The sequence below is a fragment of the Canis aureus genome, chromosome 13 (genome assembly GCF_053574225.1).
Source record: "Canis aureus isolate CA01 chromosome 13, VMU_Caureus_v.1.0, whole genome shotgun sequence".
NCBI lineage: Eukaryota > Metazoa > Chordata > Mammalia > Carnivora > Canidae > Canis > Canis aureus.
The window spans coordinates 56,609,695-56,632,714 of NC_135623.1; the positions used below are offsets into that span (position 1 = coordinate 56,609,695).

The following is a 23,020-nucleotide window of genomic DNA, read 5'->3' on the forward strand; positions in this document are numbered from 1 at the left end:
TTGATTGTAGGTTTCAGACTTACAGAATCGAAGACAATTAAAATTAGTAAGGATCTGGATATTTGCTTGTTCCAATCCTCTCATTTTGCAGATGGATAAAATGAGTCCCAGAAAGGCTTAGTTACTTGACCAAGGTCACACACTTATTAAACAAAGCCAGATTTTACTATAGTTGGCTGACCTCTAGCCAAGTGTTCTTTCTACTATTCTGTGTTCTCTAGATATGTAAAGGATGAGTTAAGTGACACATAATCTCATACTGCACCATATTGCTTAAACCAGAACCTCAAAAAACTAATCAATTTGTTCCAGTATTTATCATGCCCCTCTATGTCCCAGAGCCTATGTTAGGAGCTACAGTCAAGTCAAGGAGGTCCTGCCCCCTCTGTTATCTGCACTCTAGCTCCTACAGAACCTGGTCCCCAAATGAGATTAGGACAGTTAGTTGTGATAGTTCCTATCTGAGCTCACTCTTCTACCTCCCAGGAGATGTCAAGAACTGCCTGGCCTCCAGGTCACTCAGGTTTTGGCCTTGGCCATGGTCAACCTTCAGAGAGCAGATGCCAGAAGTCTCACACTGAATGTGCTTGGGTCAACCAGAACAACAAAGCCAAATCCCCTGATTTCCTAAGCCTTGAGGGAGCAGAGTGAAGAGAAACTAAAATGTGGATTCAAAGTGAGAGGCAATTAAGGAAATGGGAAAAGCAAGAGAGAGGAGAACAGAACAGGGGTGGTTTGGAGGCATCGTGGAGACAGAATTATATTAGTCAGGACAGGCTATGGTAACAAATAATTCCCCAAATCTCAGCTGCTTATGACAACAAAAGATGATTTCTTGCTCATGAAAAATCTTCTCTGAGTTCAAGTGACTGTTCAGAGCAGCTCTCCTCTCTTCAATGACTCAGGGATCTAGACTTTTCCAGTATGTCTCCAAGATTGAGTCTTTGGGTTTACATGGTGACAGGGATTGGAGGAGGGAGAATTGGAGACAGTGGGTATGGTAACTAGCAGCCATGAAACTCTCCAGCCCAGAATCACATACACCACTTCTGCTCCTAGCCCATTGGCCGAAACTAGTCACAGATCTCACGGGCCCTACAAGGCAGGCTGAGAACTGTGGCAGCACATACGGGGTATTTGGTGAGCAATACTGTTTGCCATGGAAATTACCAAGATCACAACTTTCGTATTGTCCCAACTGTCAGTGGGTTGATTATTTAAAAGTTGCAGAGTAAGACAAAAATAGGGCTGAAAGTGATCCCTCCTTTTTTTCCCTTAGTACTCACACATTATTAACATCCATTTTTTAAACTCAGTTTTTATTTAGAGTTGGACCAGGACAAATTTCGGTCCTTTCAAAATAACAAAGCAGTAGAAATTTCAGGATGCTAAGAGACTTAGATCATTGAGGAGTTATTCTATTATCCTTTTAGTCTCCAATCCCAAGCATTACTAAAAAAACAAACAAAAACAAAAACAAAAAAACAATAATCAGATGTTACCTACACAGTTTGGGGCTTCCAAAAGCCAACTCCATATTCTTTACCAGCAACATTCAATTGTTACTCAACATAATTTGGATGCAGACTATCTCATCTCCCATACTCCCCTGTAAGTTCCTTAGAGTCAGAACACACAAGATAATACACACACACTTAAGAGTGCATTCATCTCTCTCATGGTACCCACCCACAGTAGGTGCTTGGTCAGTGAGGGTCCATGAATTAAGATCTCTCAAGTCCCCAGGGTGCAGGATGCACTTGCAGTCCCATGGGCTGGAGGCTGTGCTGCCTTAGTCTCTCCATCTCTTCTGATCACTCGGGCCTGGTGGCCCAGACTGGTTCACCCAGTGCAGCTCAGGGGGCCCCATCTCTCCTCCAAACTGTCACTGCATTCACTGAAATGGCTTATGGTATCTTCACTGTTGTGCCAATCGTTGTGTCACTGATCTGTCACCCTTTTTATTACTGGTAATACCTCATTTATTCAAATATTTTTTTGTAGAAATGAGACATTTTCATTGTTTTGAAAATGTATGTACAATTGGTCCTTGAACAACACAGGAGTTAGGGGGGCCGAGGTATAGAAAATCTACGTATCACTTTTGACTCCCCCAAAACCTAACTACTAATAGCCTACTGTTGACTAGAAGCCTTACTGATAATACACAATAACAGCACCAATAATAGTCAATTAACACATATTTTGTATGTTATATGTATTACCCACTATATTCTTAAAGCAAACTAGAGAAAAGAAAATGTTATTTAGGAAATCTAAGAAATATATTGAGGAAATCTAAGAAGATACATTGATGGTACCGTGCTATATTTATTGGAAAAAGTTCATATATAAGTGGATCTGTGCAGTTCAACCTGTGTTGTTGACAAGGGTCAACTGTATTCAGTTGTTTTAACATGCATATATGTTTTGCCTACTATGTTAACCAGGCTCTATTTTAAGTACTCTACGAATATGAACTCACGGAATTCTCGTAACAACCCTTTATGCACTCAAAAAACACAATGAGAGCACTATTCCTAACGCTGAGGCACAGAGATGTTAAGTCATTTACCCAAGCTCACAGCTAGTGAGTAGCAGAGCTGAGATTTGAACCAAAGCAGGTATTCCCTAATCCTTAGTAAAATGTCTCCAGCAAAGGGTTTTGTCTTTTTTTTTTTTTTTTTTTTAATGATCTTTTCACTCGGATACTTCAAACCAGATAGTGACTTCAAGTCATTGGGCGAAACTACTATCCCAGACAGAAACCCTGCAGAACCCGAAGCCATTAGGGCAACTGAACTCCCACTCTTGTTTGTTTCCCAGAGGTGAGCCTCCTGCAAAATGTGCACTGAGTAGATTCCAATTATGCTCTCACCCTTGTGCCCAGATTGCAGATCCACGGCCACTTCAGTTTCCTGTTATCTTCCCAAACCTTCACTCACACCTCCTGCCCCATATTTTTTTCAAATGGGCAGTTTGCTGAAGGGAGAGATCCAACTGGGGAGCTCTTGCTGGACATATTGTGGTTTCCAGTGGGGTAGTGCTGCCCCTTTGGGGCGTTTGGAAAGCAGAGAGCAGTTTCCTGGGTGGTCACAGTGATCCAGTGACTCTACCAGCATTGAGTGGACCACAGCCCAGGACTGCTGTCACAGCCAAGAATTGTCTGTCCTACATAACTTTGTCCTACTGGACAATTACACAGATGAGAAACCTGTTTTATTTTCATTTAAATTCAATTAACTAACATATAATGTATTATTAGTTTCAGAGGTAGAGGTCAGTGATTCAACAGTCTTACCCAGTGCTCATCACATCACGTGTCCTCCTTAATGCCCACACCCAGTTACCCTGTCCCCCCTTCCCCCTCCCCTCCAGCAACCCTCAGTTTGTTTCCTGTGGTTAAGAGACCTGTTTTTAATCATCTGATCATGGAACCTTACCACAAAGTTTTGAAGTTTTGGAGTTTGGGGAGGTTTTATTTTGTTTACACTATAACGTACACTTAATTTCCAAGGAATTCGACTACTGTGCAAATCAAGGAAAGGCTGTTCTTTATTTTGTTTGGAACTTTATCAGAGGACTATTGACTATTCCAGTAAACACATCACTGACAGTGATCCCAGTCAGAGTTTCCAGTCACCAGTCTACTAATGTATTCCCAGTCTGCATCCGTAAGCACATGCAAGCAAGCGCATCCATGAGGATTTCACATGTGCAGGCATGGAGCACTTCCCCAGAACTAGTAGTACATCTTTTGCATTGAGATACACATGATTTTATTGTGAGTTACCTTCCTTATGTAGTCTGGCCTATTTCTGGGTTTTGGAGGAATGATGATGAAATTTGACACCCCTGACTTGACCTTCCAACCAGAGAGATATTCCTGGCCAAACTCTCATCATCATCATCATCATCATCATCAATTTTTCTGAGTGCCTGGATATTACCATTAGGCAAGATACTAATTTACTCGAAATTATGTGTGCATATAGGTTACGTTGTCTGTGGATTTCACTTTGGGAAGATAAGGGGGCATTATAAACGGTTTTAAAAAACATCATCAGGACTGATGGATCAGAGAATAGCCTCTCAAGCACCCACATAGAAGGAGGCAGGGCATGTACAGCAAACCCTCAGTACTGTAGTGAGGGAGCTAAACAGGGACAAAGCCTGCCCCAATCACAGCCCAGCCTAATTACCACGTTGCAGATAATGATCAGCTTGCTGCCGTACCCTGCGAGCAGCTGCAGGAAATCAGTCTGGCTGAGGGCATGCTTTACCCTGGGTTACTGGAGTCAACTTGGCTTTGATTCACAAGAGCTGGCAATTGCACTAAGTATATGACAGATCAACAGAAGTCTTTCCATTTGCAAAGCACCTGGGAAAACCTCCTAATAGGCCTACTACACGATTGGCACTTAATGAATATGTAACAGAAGTACAATTTGATTGAAGGAGGAGATTCTGGCCTATTTTTCTGGGTTTTGGAGGAATGTTGATGAAATCCTACACCTCTGGCTTGATTTTCTAACCATAGAGATGTTCCTGGTCAAACACATCATCATCATCATCATCATCATCATCATCATCATCATCAACGACGGCTCCTGAGTGATCACTATTCAGAGCCGCAGTGCCTGAGACTGCTTGCTCATCTTGATAGTGCCGGGTGTGATCATTACGACTTTTATTATCCGACGCACTTATTCAACATTCAACAAATGTCTGTCAAGCACCTACTCTGTACCAGACGGTGCCAGATGCGAACAAGATGTGGTTCCTACTGTCAGGAAAGTTCACAGATTCAGGGAAGAAATGGATATTAATAAATAATTATGCATTTATAGCTGATTTAATTATGAAAAAAGAAATTATTTGAATACCCCATGGGCACCTGAACTCATCAGTCTTTGCCTCCCACAACCCAGGTTGCTTCTCCCCAGAAGTCCTCATCTTAGCTGGATTTTTATCCAACCAGTTCCCCACGTCAGAAAATAGTCATCTTAGCAAATTGCTTCTTTCTCACTTCTGACCCCTGACACCCAATTAATCACCAAGCTTACTGCTACTTTTACCCTCCAAATGTTTTTCTAATGTGTCCCTTCCTCTCTGTCCCCCATGGCCCTCTTTCTCATCAGCCTAGACACTTGCAACAACCCTATGACAAGTTTAGTCTTGTCCCCATATTAAGCAGAATTCAGGCACAGATAAAAGCATCTACTCCATCCAGTTTGGGTGGAAGGGGATTGGTTAGAGGGCCTTAAATGGCTTACAGAATTGTTGGAAAGCTGAATAAACAGGTTGAGCTTTTGAAAGTGGCTTTGACAGCCACATTTCAAACCTGGACACCAAGGGAACTACTGCCTCTTTTATAATCACAAAGCTGTGTGCCAAATACAGAAGCCTGAGCTTCAGCTGCCAGCTCCAGAACCACGCCGCCACTGCCATAATCAGGATTCCAGTACAACCAGGAAGCCATGACAATTAGGAAACAGCCATGATGAGAAGCAGCCATGACCGGGAAACCACTGCCGTAAACCCCAGCACCTCCATGAGTGAGTTGGCAAGCAAACCAGCACAGGCCCCTTGCCTCATTTCCACCTTCCAAATCTCAGGCGAGTACTTCTGTGTAATATAACCTAAGTCGTACCCAGAACCCTAGTTTCAGTGGAGTCCTGCAAGTGCACTTGGAGCTCTCTAGCCACCGCAGAGCTGCAGTGTAGGAAGGCTCTCCAGGAGATTAGAATAAATGTGCAAGCCCACTACATCTACCATTCCTTCCTGAGTGAAGTATCTGAAACAGAAATCTGACCACATTGCCCTCCTGTTGAAATCCTTTCAGTGATTCTCCACTGCTCACAAAATAAGGTGAGTCCAAGTTCTTTGGCTTGGCTTCTCTTCCACCATATGCCGCCAGCCACTCACACTCAACCCGCTGGTAGCACCAGGGTGCATTCTCTGCTCTTGTAGGACCCCATGTCTTCATTCCTGCTACCCCCTCTGTCTGGAATGCACTTTCCATCTTGTCTGGCTTTTACTGATCCTTCCAGACTCTGTTCAGGTGCACCAGGAAGCCCTTCTTGAACCTTAGGGGCCATTCGCTACCATTGCAGGTTTCCTGGGCATGCCTAGATCTTGAAATTATCTGCTCATATTTCTGCCTATGTCATTAGATATGTGTTCTCCTGGAGCAGCAATGAATTCATTTTTTGTACTTTCAGTGCCTAGCACAGTACCTGGCCCTAAGTAGATGCCACATAAAAATGTGTTAGACTGAAAGGAATGGGAATGAATTAAGCATGTCTTCAGTTGGGTTCTCTAGGAGTCAGACTCTGAGGCAGGGTTCACATGTAGGCAGTTTATTGAAAATTTGTTGGGGATCAGTCTCTGCAAGGGGGCAAGAAGGTGAATGGGGACGTGAGGAAAGCAAGGTTCGATAGATGGAGGCACTGAACAGTGGTACAGTGGTAATAGACCTCAGCCAGCCCCACAGTGAGTGCAAGAGCTGGAAAGACCCTCTGAGTTGTCCCACCTGGAAGCAAGAGGGCTGGGCCTTTATATCCCCATATTAACTCATCATTCAATGTGGAAGACAGGGTGTCGTCTTGGTCTCAGCAACCCCCTTCCCCTGAGGGCAACTTCAGAAGGTGGCTGCATCAATCAGAGTTTGATCAAGAAGGAGAACCACTATGATAAATAGGTGGATGGAAGGATGGAGGGATGAATGATAGATAGCATTTGTAGCTGATTTAATTATGAAAAAAAGAAACAAGATGATATGATATGATATTTACTCATTTATTAAAGGGATCTGGCTTTATGCTATCATGGGAGCTGATTACACTGTTTCTGTGAAACTGTTGTTTCTGTGTCTGGGGTTGGAGCCTGAAGTCTGCAAGACAGGTGGTCAGAATAGAAGATGAAAGTGAAGTGGGGGGAGTAGGACAAACTGGAACCTATGAGGCTATGCTGGAACCCAAGAGAATGGGCTAGAATCCATGTCAGTCTCTTTATCCAAGCCACCATCATAGCCAATGGGTGTGTAGAGAAGCTGGCACCCTCCATCAGGGAGCTAAGACTTGTCAGCTGCCAACACTGCCAGATTCTGGGAAAATGAGTGCCTCAATACTAAAACAGGGACCTGGACAGAGATCCACAGCAAAGTGCTGTACAGAGAACACCACTCGGCAAGATTCCTGCCCTCTTGGGCCTCGCTACCCAAGGATGACAAAATCTGGCCTGGAAAACTGGTGAGTCATGTATAGTCAATGTACAGTAAATGAAATAAAAATTAAACCAGTTAACAAACACCTTACCTACTATCACAGACTGTGAACTTTGAGATGAAAGAAAAGAACAGAAGATATCTCTAAGGGCCAGAGGGGATTTTTCAAGGGTTCGCAAGATTAAAGGTGATAGTGGGAGAGAGATTGGAGCTGAGAGATAAGGACAAGGAAACAAGTTATAAACATGCACGACATGTTGTAGTTTTGATGAGGAATGTGGGAAATGGGATTTGGAGGATGAAGGTCTGGGAAATATTAATAGAAAACAACATATAGTGTCAGAAATCTATTCATCTATCCCTTCTTCCAGCCCTCCCTATTCCTTGGCCATCATCTTAGTCAAGGATGGCACTCTGTAGTTCCTTCTCACTTCTTGCCCAAGAAATCACTAATTAACGAAGGCCGTCTTTCCTGATGTGCCCAGATATGGTTTCAGAATTCTTCTGAGCTCAGCTCTCCAGGTAGCCATACCACCCAACTGGATGGAGCGCAGCAGTCCTCCTGGTCTCTATTTCATTCTATTCATTCATACTCACTTTACCATTTCCCCTAAGGATGCCCGTGTCTCACACCACCTTTAGCTACAATGACAGAGCTACAACCTACAATGCTACTTTCCGCATCCCTGGCCTTAGTGGCAGAAGGCAGAGGGGAAGGACTGGAGGCCTTTAATGCTATTTCTCCAATTTCTCCAGCACAACACAGTCCTGCTTCTCTGAGATGTGGGTTTAGGAAGCAGGATGAGGATTAGTGGGAGCAAAGACAAGTGTTGGGGATAAGCCTGTCTGCTATTTTCTGAATAATTGTTCTTGAGAAGCAGGCATTGGAAAGAAATTGGAGGAATTCTGTTTTTACTAGTAACAATTATGAAGGAGATCTATTTAGAGCTCTGCCTTGCTTTTAGCAATGGGTAGATGTTAATTGAATGTTTAAAATCAACCTATTGGCTTAGACCATCATTGCAGAAAACTTGAGTTCTGATTTATTAACTTAATATTTTAACAATGCATTAATAGTGCATTCCTCTGGCCCTATTCCCCAATTAATTTTTTGTAAGCAAGCATTTAAATGTTAAAGAATGTTAAGGAATCTCTTTGTAAGGCAAATGATTGCTTTGTAGTGTAAATAACTCCCTCAGTTTATCTAATATTGATATTACCTGCTGCTATTATAGAAATTTATATTTTTCAAAGCACTACCTTACTTAAATGTATTTGATCATCCAAATGACTCTGCAGGGTAAGTGTGGGGCTGCTGTACTCCCACTCTCTGAAGAAGAAACAGGAAGTATACTTTTAAGTGTTTTGCTGAGCTAAGTTTACATGGTTTGAGTTGTTAGTGACAGTTAAGACTTGGTCCCGTGTCGTCTGACTTGTGGCCAAAACTGAGTGCTTTCCATTGAAGTGTATTATGTCAAGTTATATATCTGCTTGTTTGTTTGTTTGTTTTTATTTTTTAAGTAGGCTCCACACCCAGCATGGAGCCTCATGCAGGGCTTGAACTCATGACCCTGAGATCAAGAACTGAGTTGAGTTCAAGAGTGGGTCATTTAACTGACTGAGCCACCCAGGTGCCCCATCTGCTTATTTATTTTTTAAGGTGATAACAGCTGTATGATGTTCTCTGAGTTCAAGTATATTCCAAAATGATCTCCTTGAAGAGGAACTGAACTATGGTCTCATTGAATGATTGCAATCTTTGGTCTAGAATTTTCAAGCTGGACTCCTCAGGACCTCACTGTGCTTTGACTTATCTCAGATGTTCTTAAAAATGCAGATTCTGGGTCCCACCTCAGACCCATCAAATCTGAATCTCTGGGGTGGTAGGAGGGAAAACATGTGCATTTTTAACAGGGTTTTCAGCTAATCCTAAAAGACCTCAATGTTTGAGAACCACTCATTGAACATACCTGTCTTAAGATGAGCACACATGACCATCATAAGCTTTGATAATGCAGTAGCCAGACTCAAAAAGCTAACGTGCAGCCATCAGCTATAGATCATATTAAATGTACCATTACGTTCATAATGCATGGACTGATCTCGGTCTTCGTCCACAGAAATATGGTGATCAGAAGAACCAAAAGAATTTGTATTACAGCACCGTTTGCCACCACAAAACCATTAAATAGCTTTTCTGTGTGCTCTTAGATATATGCCAAGGAAAAGGATGAAATCTCCTGGGACTTCCTTGAGACCTTCACCTAGTAGGTTTTATTAGCATTTGAGGAAGGGCTTGGGGATCAATTTTTGGGGAACCCAGAAGTTTAATGTGACAGAAACAATACCACAGGCTCACTGAGCCTGCTTCTCATTTTCCTGGCAGCACCAATATGCTAAAGCCTAGTATTTTTGCAGTTAGGTGAGTCTATGGGACTAGTTCCCACTCTGGAATATGAGAAGGAGTATGGTGTACTGCCCAGGTAATGATAGCAAGGCTGTCTTATTTATGAGATCTCTCTTTCCTCCTGCTGGAGGCAGAGGACACAGTGAAGAGCCCCCAGCCTTGGGGGTAATGCCAGAGACACAAGGTGGAGGAGCCTGGGTCCCTAATGACTAGGTGGAGCAGAGAGCAGAGCCTACCATCCTCCCCTCCCCCCCCCCCAGCCTCCAACTCACATTGGGTCAGATGTGAGTGATGCCAGAGAAAAAGAACGTTTGAGACTACGTCACCACCAAGCTTTGGGTGTCTGTCACAGCGTACTGCTGGCTCTGATGACATGGATAGATCCTCCAGCATTTCGTCCTCCTCCCTCTTCTCAGCTTCCCAGAGGCAGTTCTGTGACCTAAAGAGTACATGTTTGTTGTCTTCTCGCCACTTTCTGCACCATCCCTCTTAGCACTTGGAAACCAGGCCCTTCCTCTCCGCCCCCCGCCCCCCCCCCCCCCCCCCCGCTCCCCAGAACCTACACTAGTTTTCTGGTCTGCAGTTAAATTTTGCCTGGAAAATGTGGACTGCAATTAACCATCAATGCAAAGCCTATTTATTTTCCACCTCTCTGCTGACATTTAAATTCAGTATTTAATACAAAGGGAATAAAGTGGGGACAGATCCCTCCAATATGAGTTTCCAAGGTCTGGTTCCCCAAGGTGGCTAACGGTAGAAGCCAGGTGTCCCAGGGTTGTCCTGTCCTTCCCAGAACCCAGCTTTAGCATTAGGTGGCCTGAAAGAGGTTTCCATAGGCCAAATATCTATCCCCAACTGGGGGCAGTAATTGCATTTAGGGAGGTTGTTCTAGTGATAACCCCAACTTTACCTTCTCTGGAGCTCTTGGGTGTGCTGCAGCGTCAGTCATAAGTTGGAAGGGAGTGTGCTTGGTGGACAGAGGGCGGCGAGAAATGCCCCAGATCTCTATCACTTATGAGCTATGTGACCTTGAGTGAGTTCATTCACCTTTCTGGGCTGTGGTTGTTGCACCTGCAAAATTAGCACTTAACTAATAAGTCTGTTTAAGAGACAGGACTACAAAGGGCTTAGTGCCTGGCACTTAGCGAGTATCCATAAATGCTAGTTGTTGCGATGGTAACCATGCTTGTGGTAGTTATGATAACATCTGGATTTCTTCTGCTTCTGTTTTGGTGGCTGTCCAGTTGCTCTACAGGAGACTCTGTCCCCAACTAGAGGCAAACTATGACTTTCTAGAATTTTAAAGAAAGAAGGGACCTTTGTGAAACCCCTCATTGTACCGGTGGGTGTCCTGTGGCCCAGAGCGGTGAAGAGATGTGCCTAAAGTGATTGATGTCAGCAGTGGAACTGAGGCTTCGCTCCCATGTGCTTCCTGTCCCCCAACCCTTGCATAGAGCTTTCCCTACAACACTCAGGTTCTGAAAGCAAGACCTCCTGGATTGGAATACTGCTTCCTGATTTGAATACTGCCGAATACGGGAAAGATCCCTGGTTTCAACATGCCCCAACGTGTCCTTGTCCGCAAAGTGGGGAGAATAATTGCTTGTATGTCACACAGTTTTGAGACTGGAACAGTTTCTGGTTCATAGAAATCCCTCTGTTAAGTTTAACTGTGCTTAGCGATCCAAGCCCATGAGATGCAAGCTGAGCCTGCCTTCACATCTAGAACAAGAGAACTTAGCACTCCCTAGACCACAGCTCCGCTAACGTGTTGGACTCCATGGGCCACGGCTGACCCATAACCTCACAGTCTTTATCACTTCTAGCAAGTTTTCCCTAGCAGCTCTGCCGAGTGGCATGGTCTAATCCTGCCTGCCAGCTTTACAAAATCAATCTAAAACGACTTCATGAGGATGACAGGCCAGGATTAGGAGACATTTCTGATGGACAAGAAAATGGAGACCCAGAGAGAGTGAACCCCGTGTCTTTCCTCATGTGTGTGAGTCAGTGACAAAAACATAGTCAGGGCTGAGCCCTCCTGGGCTCTGCCTGGGAGCCTGGGGCCTGTTCCTGTAAGCCCCACTCGCCTCCCCACACATGTCTGCCCTCCCACTTTTCAATCTTGGACACCCCGATGAATGTGGGGCTAGAATTCTAAGCTGAACTCCCCAGGATCTCACCTGGCATTGACTCGTCTCAGACAAAATGTGCCACAGTCAAAAAAACAGCAACGGAGTCCCTAGAACTCCCAGTCAGCAGAGAATCTTCCCTCTGCCAGAAGTGGGATAAATGGAAGAGAGGCAAAAATACTTCCACAAACACTCTTAAGCCCTATTTGATAATGAGAAGAGGAAAGGCACTAGAGGTAAGACATGTCCGTTAGCTTCCCCTGGGACCTGACCTTGATCAGAGTAGCCTTAGACTACTTGCCCAAATCATAAAAGCAATCACAGTGGCTACGGAGCTGGATTTTTCTAAAGAGGAAACCACGGACCTCATTTCCCACTGCTCTTGCCTCAGCCCTCTTTCCCAGGCTCCTTCTTCTCAGTAGCCAGCAGCTGGCCAAATTTCCCCTTGTCACTTGTGTGATCCCTTCGGGGAAGGCATGGGGGGCCAGGGGCTCTAACCAGAGCCACCTAATTTTGAGCAATTCTGCTGTTCCAGCCCCCAGCCCCACCAGCACCTCTCTCAGTTTCAGCTTTTGCAATGGCATGGGCCGCCTCTTTCTGTGGCTGACAGCAGCCCCCTCCTGAGCCCCAGGACCACTGTGCCTCGGTGAGCATTCATGCGCAGGCTGAGGAGACCGTGCTGGGGGACAGCGCTTCTCAGTGTCTAGCAGAGGCATCTGTGGCCTGTGTGGTTGGGCCACCATCATCACAGACACTGCTGATAACAGCCAGCGAGTGCACCCTGAGCACTGAGACCCGACTGTCCGGCTGCATAAACGAAGCATAAACCCTCATCACTTATTTTCAACCTCATCACTTCATCTTCCTCAAAGGAAATTTCAGCCTCACAGAAACAGCCCTGCAGTTGCTGCCTCCTGCTTCCCCTACCCTGAAAGTGGGGGCTCGTTCAAGGTTGAGACTACAAGGTGGCACTTTGGAGACTTTAATGCAAACATGATGTTCTGGACCCGACTCTGGTGACCCCCCAGGTCCTGCCCCCCCCCCCCTTCTTAATCAGTGAGCCAGGATTATGGTCCTGGTGAGAAATGATATGAAGCCCCGTGGCCAGCATACGGAAGCAGCCCCCAGGCTTCGATGCCAAACAAAAAGCGGACTCCGAGGAGGCCTTGCAAAACGGGGAGGCTCAGGACGTGGGGTGTGACCCACAGGACACGCTCCTGCCCACATTGCGGGCCACTTGTAAAGGACGAGGGAGAAAAGCCACGACAACGCCGGCATTGTCTCGGGTTTGTTAGCAAAGACGAGATAAGCAAAACATTCTCTCTCTAAAATTCAATTAATTTTTTTTTTCCAGGCTAATTCGTTTAGCCTGGTTTATCGCAAAGGCTGAGACGTCAAACCTCGGGGTGGGGGGGGCGGGGAGGCAGCCTGCCCCCACTGCCACGTGGTGCACGAGGAGGAAACAAGGCGCCCCCGGGGCCAAGGTCACCCATCAGTCATGTGGCGCCGCTGGAGCTGCTCTTGGGGGCTGCAGGGGGGCTCCCCTGACACCTCCCTCCAGGCTCCCTCCAGCTCACTTCCCGGCTCACACCGGGCCCCTGCTCCCTGACGCCCATCTCTCCTCCCGCCCAGCTGGAGGGGAGGGCCTCTCCCCCACCCACCTTTGCATTAAAGGATCTTTGCCATCGAAAAGCTATATTCTCTGAGCGTAGAATTCTCTGGGACTCTTGTAGCATAGGACCTCTTGCCCACGGCAGCCGAATGTTAAAGAGATTAGTTAATTAAGTCTCAGAACACTGTCATCACTGTCTTTTTCCTCTCCAGGCCAAGAGACAAAAGAATAGGTACATCCAGTCGAGGCCAAAGGACAAGACAGTGGGGAAAGAAATTCCTCCAGCCCTAGTATTTAGCAGAAAAGAGTAGATTCCAGATTGTTTTAGGCATCTGAGAGCGAGGCTGCCTTGAGTGGAGTGGGCTGTACCCTGGACCCGGTTCAGGAGGCCTGACAACAAGCCAGGCTCTGTCCCTTCCGAGCTGTGAGGCTTTGGGCAAGTACCCTCAGGTCTTCGAGCCTCTGTGCCTACCTCTGAAGGACAGAGCATTCAACACCTACCTCATGGGGCGTTTGCTGGAAGAACTACCTGTAGGAAGATCTAAGAAAGCGCTGCAGACATGTTTGTACCCGTTGGGTCACATGTGCCTTGAAGGGGCAGGTGACTTGCTGAGGCTCCCCCCAGAGCCCCGGCGTCCAGCCAAGCATACCCCAGAAGTCAGGTGGAAACTCCAGAGCTAGCCCAGACGTGAAGTGTTCACCTCATAGGATGTGGCCTTTCCTTTAGAAAATGCCACAGACTTCTGGCGCGTGTCTTAAAAAAAAAGAGTGACTTTCTAACATATATTCAGGTAAGTTTCTACATTTGTTCCTCAGATTTTAAAAGCCTAATTTCCGAAGCTGACTTCTCATTCTGAAGTCACTGGGCGTGCTCGAGTGTGTCCTCTGCGCCGCCCCGACGCGCCTCTGTGGAGCCGACGGATGCCATCAACAGTGGGCCCCGAGACTGCGGGCAAGCGACAGGGCCGGCTTCAAGGTGCGCTAAATGAGAAATGTGCAATTTAGGCAAAGCATTCACGTGTTTGAATGAAGGACGGGAACCGTCGAAGCTGCTGCGGCTGACAGGAAATTGATGTGGCCGTTGCTATTTACTTAGCAGAAATTAGTTCTCAGAGATCGACCTCGGGGAAAGGCACGGAGGGGCAGGCGGTTGGAGGAAGAAAACCAATTCCACTGAAGGAGTTTCCTCCTTTGTCATTTGCATCCCCCGCCCCCCCCCAAGCATCCCTTCTGGTAGTTTCCTCGTGGTTCTGTGCTGGTTACCTCAGTAAATCTGAGCTGACCTCCAATGCAGAGCATAAAGTAGCAGAAGCATTAACAAAGGAGGGCAGGGGACACCCAGCAGAGACCCAGATCTCTCATGAGAAACTGCAATCTGGGAGCAGCATGAATGTACCTTGAGCAGAAGGGCTTAGTGGTGACTGTTGGCAGGACAGATCCCCTCTGCTTGTATTAGGGCATTTGTCCCAGCCACGCTTGGCAGAGGAAGCGGAATCACTAGGGCTGGAGGAAAGCCCTTGGCCCAGTCCGGCAACCCCTGCTTCTCACAGTCCCCATCCTGGGACATAGGAGGACCCAAGGACTATGCGAGACTGCAGGGCCCCTCTTGGGGAATGGCTGAGGCCAGACATGTCCCGGATGAGGCCGGGCTGGAGGGCTCCTGGGTGAGACCCCTCATCCCTCCTCAGGGAAGCAGGGAAGCAGACAGGCGCTGCTGTGATTACCAGGCTATTCCTCTCCTCTCTGTTTCAGCAGCAAAAGAATGCTGAGCCCTCTCTCCCGGCCTCATGCTTTCACTGGACTCCAGATCCCTTTGCAACTACCTCTTTCTTATGCTGATTGTTTGCTTTTTTTTTTTTTTTTTAAGATTTTATTTCTTTATTCATGAGAGACACACAAAGAGAGAGAGAGGCAGAGAGAGACACAGGCAGAGGGAGAAGCAAGCTCCCCGTGGGAAGCCTAATGCGGGACTCAATCCCAAGATCCCAGGATCACGACCTAAGCCAAAGGCAGACGTTCAACCACTGAGCCACCCAGGGGTCCCTGATGCTGATTGTTTTTACATCAATTCCTCACATACCAGAAATTAGCACCACAGAACAAGCAGACCTTTATGAAAAAAAAAAAGTGTCCCCAGTAAATCCCATATCATTGTTCAGACATCATAACTTCTGGGTGTGTATTCATTCAATAGGTCTTGGCTTTTAATGGTGGGGTGTGTGTCAGGTGGGGGGGGGTTGTTCATAGACCCCTTTGGGAATCCAATGAAAGCTAAATTCCAGCTACAGAATAATGAATACACATGCTAAAATTTGTATATAATTTCAGGGGGCTCGCACATTCTTTGAACTTCAGATTACGAACTCTAACTTCAAACAAAAAGGGGAGCACCTGGGTGGCTCAGTGGTTGGGCGTCTGCCTTTGGCCCAGAGCATGATCCTGGGATTCTGGGATAGAGTCCCACATTGGGCTCCCTGTGGGGAGCCTGCCTCTCCCTCTGTCCATGTCTCTGCCTCTTTCTCTGTGTCTCTCATGAATAAATAAATAAAAATAAAATCTTTAAAAAAAAAAAAAGGAACTCTAGCTTCAGTTATTTTCAAACTTAGGAAGGCGCCTAGATCTCTGCACTTGTGCAGCATTTTGGTAAAGGCAGTGATTATCCAAGGACTCAACCACCTCGGGCTTGGGCAGGGAGAATGACCTCTTTGATGCTTGTCTCCTTGCTCTTTAGGGAAACAGTGCTTTTACTGGTAACAGGAGCCTCACCTAAGAATGAGTGGAGCCAGACCACGGAGTATGTATATGTAGAGAGGCATCGGAATTAAAAAATCACTCCTCTCACCCACCAGATAACAATGTAATCTGATGGAAATTGTTTTTTCTATTGACGTAAGGGTTTAAAGATAAAAATATAAACTGCATTTCATGAACTACTTCTTAAAAGCTCTCCAAATGGTTTTATGCCATGATTCAACATCATCCACATCCCATCCACTGTCAAATACCTACTATAAGATTGTGCCTTTTTCTTGAAGGTTAGTTCCCAAGGGAGCTATAGAAAAACATTCATGAAATACCTCAAGGGGTTGGGATTTATGGTCTAGAGAAAAGGACTGCCCAGTGATTTCTGACTTGCCCTTGTGCTGGTTCAGAGGAGAACAGGGATTTAGCAACTCTAGTTACTTGGCTATGGAGTCAGAAGTCATAGAGGTCAGGGGACTCCAGGGCTGATGGCACCATGCTAGGGCAACTGTCTTAGAACTGGGTGCTAAGGAAGAATGAACAGATCTGCAGAAAAAAACAGAGGCAAGTGCCAGGTAGACAGGGAGGAAGAAAGGTTAGCCTCAGGACCTGTGGCTAGCTAGGAAGATTGTCCGCAATTACCTTGTCAACAATTCCTCCCATCTTAGGTGTGTACGCTGCTTTTTCCAGCAGGAGGTAAGGTCTATCTGCTCTCCCCTTGAAGTCCAGCTGGCTTTCTGACTTGCTTTGATCAGTCACAGGTGTGGAGATTGATGCTGTATGACTTCCAGAAGAGGTCTTCAGAGGCCTTGTAGGTTCTGTTTCAATCCCCTTAGAAGCCAATCACCATGGAAAGATGCTTGGACTAGGTTGCTGCATGATCCAAGCCTGTGAGCCAGAGACAGGTTATGTGAAGGGCAACATACAGCGCCCAGTAAGCCCTGGATCTGTGAGTGAGGCTGTCTTAGATCCTTCAGCCCCAGTCTAGCCATCTCAGCTGATCCTGCCATACTAGCCTGCCCAGGTCTGAGCCACTCCAGCTGAAGCCCTAGACACTGTAGAACAGAGACAAACCATCCATCCTGAGCCTTGTCCCACAAAGTCAAGGGAAAATAAAGTGGTGTTGTTTTACGCCACTATGTCTGGGGTAGTTTGCTGCACAGCAGGAGATAACTGCTACCCGATGTCCCTTCTTCCCTCATCTTTACCAGCAGGAATCAGATTGTACTCTAGGTAGCAGTATGTCTACAAAACACACACACACACACACACACACACACACACACACACACTTAGTCCTCTTTCTTTCAGTTGACTTTTCTTTTATCTGTCTCTCAAGGTGACCACCAGTAGGTAGAAACTCCAGGCTAAGTTTTCCAAAAGGTTAAAGGTATACAGTATTCCTTTTTCCTAGAAGCCCTTTGCTTCTCTACCCCTCCCTCTTCTTCCAGACTAGGATGCAGATGCTATGCTTGGATGGGCAGCAGCCACCTTGCACCGATGAGGACAAATGTCCCACCTCTGGATACCTAAGGACAGGAATGATTGACTACTTTGAAATTGTTTCATGAGAAAAATAAGCCTTTTGGTCATTTAAGCCAATATTATGGTTTGGCTTTTGGTTATTATTCTGTTGGGTTTTTGTTGGTTGTTTGTTTCAGTCACTCATATCAAACACATTTGTAATTTACAAGTTACAAATTCCTGGCCTTCCTAAGACCCATCTATATTTCTGCCCTTGAATCCCATGAGCTATCTCTGTATCTTAAATTTTTTTATATCTTGTCTTTAGCTAGCTTGCGTAGGTTTCTGTTGCCAATGATTAAGCAATCCCTTGCCAGGACAAGGATGCTTGAACTAAGGATACGAAGGAAGAATTTTGCAAGGACAGTGTTCTCTTTCACTGATGACAAGGCCCAGAGACTATTTGTCAGTAGCAGAAGGCTGTGAATAGTTTAGGTCGTGAACCACTGGAAAGGTTGCCAGGGGTCTTTGACCAACCTCCTTTCTTAAAAATCATTTGAGCAAGATAGGCAGCTGCCTTTAGGGGCTGGGTTAGTTCAGTATGGCCCTCCCTGTAGACAAGGACATCAAAGCTTAAATCTCGGATGTGTGAGACGTGGTACCTTTGGAAAATCAAACAGTCAGATCAAGCAAAGAGTTAAAGACATCTCTTGGCCCTCAAAGGAGAAATCACCAAGCTGAAGAAAACCCTGGACATGATCCCTCTATTCATATTCTATGTCCACAGGCTTCAGTGCTCTGCTTCATGGCATGGAATGGAGTCAGTCCATTGACATTTATTAGTTCTGGTTTCTTGGAAGCATCTTTTCCACAAAATCCTCCAACTGCAGGTTTTTCTTTTCTGCTTTATTGAAGAAGTGGTATAAGATTTTTAGATCAGACTCTTGCCACCTGCAGGGGAGATTGATCCTGAGTAAGCCTTGTCAACTCTGCTGTAGAACATGTAGACTCTGAGGGCTCTGGCTCTGTTTTGATGTGGTTTCTAGGTAGCACTTATTTCAGCCTTCCTGCTATGGTCAGGGATGGACTTCCTAAAATTCAGGGCCAGTCCCCATCCTGAAAGGCTGGTAGATCCCACGTATGCTGCTTCCTGTGAGGAAAGGACACTTTCTCCTTTCTTTTTTTTTTTTTTTTTTTTCCTTTCTAATTCAGAAAAGACCTCCAAGAAAAACAAGCATTCATTTCCTTCATGGAACAGCTGAAAGCCCCCCTTTTTCGCACAACCACAAACTTCCTTCCAATGGATCTATCAGTATTTAAATGTCATCTCAATGGTAGCAGGAATCTTTAACTTCTTAGTTATTTGAGGGGAGGAGGATGGGGAAGGAGGAGTAGAAAATTTGATAGTTCTTTTTAAAATGCCTTATGTAAAAGCATTTTCTGAAAGATGTTGGTTTGTTACTATCCAGCATTCGACCCCAAGAGAAAATTGCATCCTGATGGAAAACTAGAAATTCATTTCCGAGCACTAAATTGTAGACATTTATCTGAAAAGATGCTCAGCATGTATTTTTAAGTGAAAAAATGTGGGTTACAAAACTGTGCATAGAATGATATTAATTTTGCTAAGAAAGAAAGAAAGAAGAGGAAAGAAAAAAAGAAAGAAATCATTTTAAAGATATATTTATTTCCAAAAAACACTAGAGATTTTAAATAGTAAAAATCGCTATAATACTTATTGTGGATGGAACTATATATACTTTTTTAATTGCTTTTACTTACTTTCTCTACTTTTTAGATTTTCTATAATAAACAAGTATTTCTTTAATGTTATTAAAAGTGTTATTTTAGCTGACATTAACTAATCTCTTACACAATTTCTAAAAACTTTATATTGTTGGTTTCTTAGAATAATAATGTATATATGTGTTGTTAGTGTATTTTCTAACTATATTAGTTTCGTTTTTGCTACTAAACAGGGCAAAGAATGGAATAGATAAAATAAAGCACATCAAGAATTCAACAATATTATCTTAGAGTCCTGTCCTCCAGCCTCCAAGATTATTTGCTTCTATCACCAGTCATGGCCCATTCTCTTAACAAATATTTTTTGAGCATGGGGTGAACTAGAGCAAAACTGTGGCTAGGAAACACAGTCTCTTTTGGGTTTACTCAATAAGTAGGTTCCATCCAGAAAACCAGCTTCCTCTGTTGGTCAAAGGTTGCTGTAGAGCATGTGGAAGAAATGTTCTGGGACTACGTATGAACTCAGGGGAAAGAGTACCATTCATGATCAACAACTAGGGTCTGCTGTGACTGTAGGTAGGAAAAATGAGGGCAGGTACACTGGAGATTGACTGTACCCAGTTGCTTCTGTTCAGATCACAGAAGCAAAAAAAAAAGCAGGGAAGAAGCAAAAGAAAAAAAGCAAACAATCTGCTTAACCTATGTAAGAAATAATCCATTTGCCTAAGACAGAGCCAGCCTTTGCACTGTCTGCACTCCACCCCCACCCAGTGCTGCTGGTTTTCCAATCTGCTTTTCCTCTACATGAAAGCTGAGAGCCATGTCTAGCTAAAGTATTTTCACCTTCTCTTCCATACCCCCACCCACAGGGAGCACCTTCAAAGACAACAATCCTACCAGAACCAGGGTCCATTGCATCCCTGCTAAGATCCTATCTGCACCTCAGATGGCATGGGATGCCTGCTAAAATCTTATTTCTTTTCCATTCAGAAAGCAAAGATCAAGGTCAAGTACTCCATTTTGACAAAAATAAAATAAATTTGAAAATGCTAGAGATATGTGGTTTGTTGGTTCCCACCTCGACAGCCACAACCATTTACAAATCTTTCTAATGTTTTGTCAGGTTCTGGATCCAGTGCCTTGCAGTCATGCAGAGCTGCCCATAATGGTTATTTATGTGCTTGGTGAGTTTATGTCCTCCATTCTGCTAGGGTCATTTATTTCTATGGGAGGGTGATACATACAGTATTGGCTTCCACGAGGTGCCGCGCAGGCATGTTTGTACTGCAGGAGCAATGGGGGTTTGGGAAGGCCGACCAAATTCAAGGATACCCAGCTCAGGAACAGATAGGAGCTGAGCAGTCTACGATTTCTTGTCATTCCCTCAGCCACATCCTCTCCCCAAGTTGGTGTGTTGTCGTCATAGTCGTGGTCGTTTTGTTTTTGTTTTTGTTTTTTGACAATTCTGAGCATTGCTTTTGTTTTGTGTTTTTAATCATTTGTGCTTCCTAGAGTGGGGTCCCAGGAGTGCCTGATTTAGAGAGGAATTCGCCTCACTGCCGTGCTTGGTTCACCTAGGCCTCCAATACTAACATATGAAATGACAGAAAATTCACAGGCCCGGGAATGAATTTTCCCAGGGAAGTGAATCAGTTCAGTGAATCAGCTTAGTGACTTACAGAATTTCTGGGGAGAAGTGCAAAAGCCACATAGCTCAAGAGAATGTAGACAGGGAAAACCTCTCCCTGGTGTGGGGCCACACCCAACTGAGTGCATTCTACCTCAGGCAGGTTCTTTAAAAGCTGGGGCACCTGAGGAAAAGGGGAGTTTTTTTCTTTCGTGGAGTAAATAAATAGTGTAGGTTAACATTTGATGGGTTGTGTGAAATCCCCAGAAGTCTCAGGGCATTAAACAGCACAGTAGATTAAATGACACCAATTACCATTATATTACCGTGAGAGAATGATTAAAGTGTAAGCCTTCACAACGAATTTGAGTGATCTACATGACTCAATCAGCAAAGCAACCACACCATGAGAAGCCTTTGATGCTAATGGAGAAGCCCCCCTGCATGTCAAGTAGCAAAATGTATAAGTTGCAATTCAACGTGCTCCAGGAGCTCAGGTACTTTCAAGCCACTCCACATAAGTATATATCAATTCCTAAAAATTAACGCTATGGTATTCTAATAACTTACATTGGAATAGCTCTTTGCAGACACTCAATATAGTAGTTTTCATTAAAAAGTTGACACATATTATTGCAGAGCATTTCTCCTCCAATGACAATTCATTATACGGATAGAAAACTCACAACAGAGAAATATCATTATTATTAATAAGCATTTATTACATCCCCACGGCATGCGACTTGCTGAAGAGGATATACACGTAGTGAGGAACTCTACACCCAGCTGAATTAAAATCTAAATAAAGGAATATTAACAAAAATTATGCACGAGGCTTGGTTGTATGGGTATATGGAGCAAGCTCTGGTTATGAAAAATCCAGCAGGCTTTCTGGCAGGTGAAGGGAGAATGAACCAGAACGTGTACTTTCCCTTCAGTTGACAATGACAGTGAACAAGAGGACATTACCCTCCTAGCTTATTTACTTCCCATCCTAGTCCTGCAGAAATAGAATTAGAAATGCAACTGCATATAGAATTTTTCCCCTTGTAGGCAGTTATTTCTAGGATACTCTCTGTCGGCCAACCTGTCTTGGTGACATTTCATATAGAAACTGTAAATGTCCCTACTTCAGTAGAGACTCCTAATATCACTTAGTTGAAGAGAAACACTGTGGCATCATTGTATTCTTTCCATCTTACTTTAATTCCCTCAGTCAAACACAGCTCCCGGTAAAGAACCACCTATCACTCTGCCCAACTCTCTGACCTACTTTGACCAAATGAAATAACATCCAGATTTGAAGTGGTTTGGTTTGTTTCTTTTTCCTGACCAAGCAAATTCTCTTCATAGATGATGCTAGTCTGCCCCATAATCTTTCCGTATTTTTCATGCTATAAGCTATGGTCATTCTTGCAAATTAAGGGTGATTTGGTCTAGGTGGACATACCCTCTGGGACAGTTTTCCCCTTTCTGCCTGAATTTTCCCTCCACTGTTCCAGTGCTCCTTATAAGAGAGAATGGCTTGGTGTAGAGGATCTGAATTTTTGAAGGCCAGTGGCCTTGGGGTATAAGTTATATAAGTCAGGCTCTTCCACATACTGGCTATGTGGCCTTGGGCAACTTACTTTACTTCTCTGAGTCTAGGTCTCCTCCATGTAAAATAAACAAGATAATTCCTCCCTCAAAGAGTGGCTATAAGGATTACATGAGATAATATATGCCAAGTTGTGGACATTTGATTGATGATCGACGTTAATGTGCTGCTTCTATGGTAATTCTGGAGCTCAGGACCTGGTTGCCTCATGCTCACTTGGCTTCATCACAATTAATTGTTGAGGTTGTCTTTTTTGGTTTGGGGTGTGTGTGTGTGTGTCTGTGTGTGTGTCGCCCTTAAATTAAGAATGCAACACTTTAAACTATATAAAGGATAAGCAATGCAAAATGTGATTGTATCATTTTATTTCTCCATTTTAAAATATTGATATATTCTGTTTAACTATATATTAGAAAAAGTGAGTTCTGGAGTAGGCTGAGAACTTAGTGACTACAACATTTCTTTTTT

The 23,020-nt window shown here is 44.6% G+C and overlaps 1 long non-coding RNA gene across 4 annotated transcripts in view; it reads left to right on the forward strand.

The window, feature by feature from the left end:
• The window catches only part of LOC144282552 (uncharacterized), a 35,265-nt gene that overhangs the window by 10,679 nt on the left and 1,566 nt on the right, over positions 1-23,020 (forward strand). For 3 of the 4 annotated variants that reach the window (XR_013351030.1, XR_013351028.1, XR_013351027.1), the window contains 2 exons: positions 14,193-14,352; positions 20,452-20,512. This is a non-coding gene — a long non-coding RNA (uncharacterized LOC144282552). Of the gene's footprint in view, positions 1-14,192; positions 14,353-16,107; positions 16,171-20,451; positions 20,513-23,020 lie in introns of all 4 variants that reach the window. The other variant, XR_013351029.1, reaches the window with a different exon arrangement.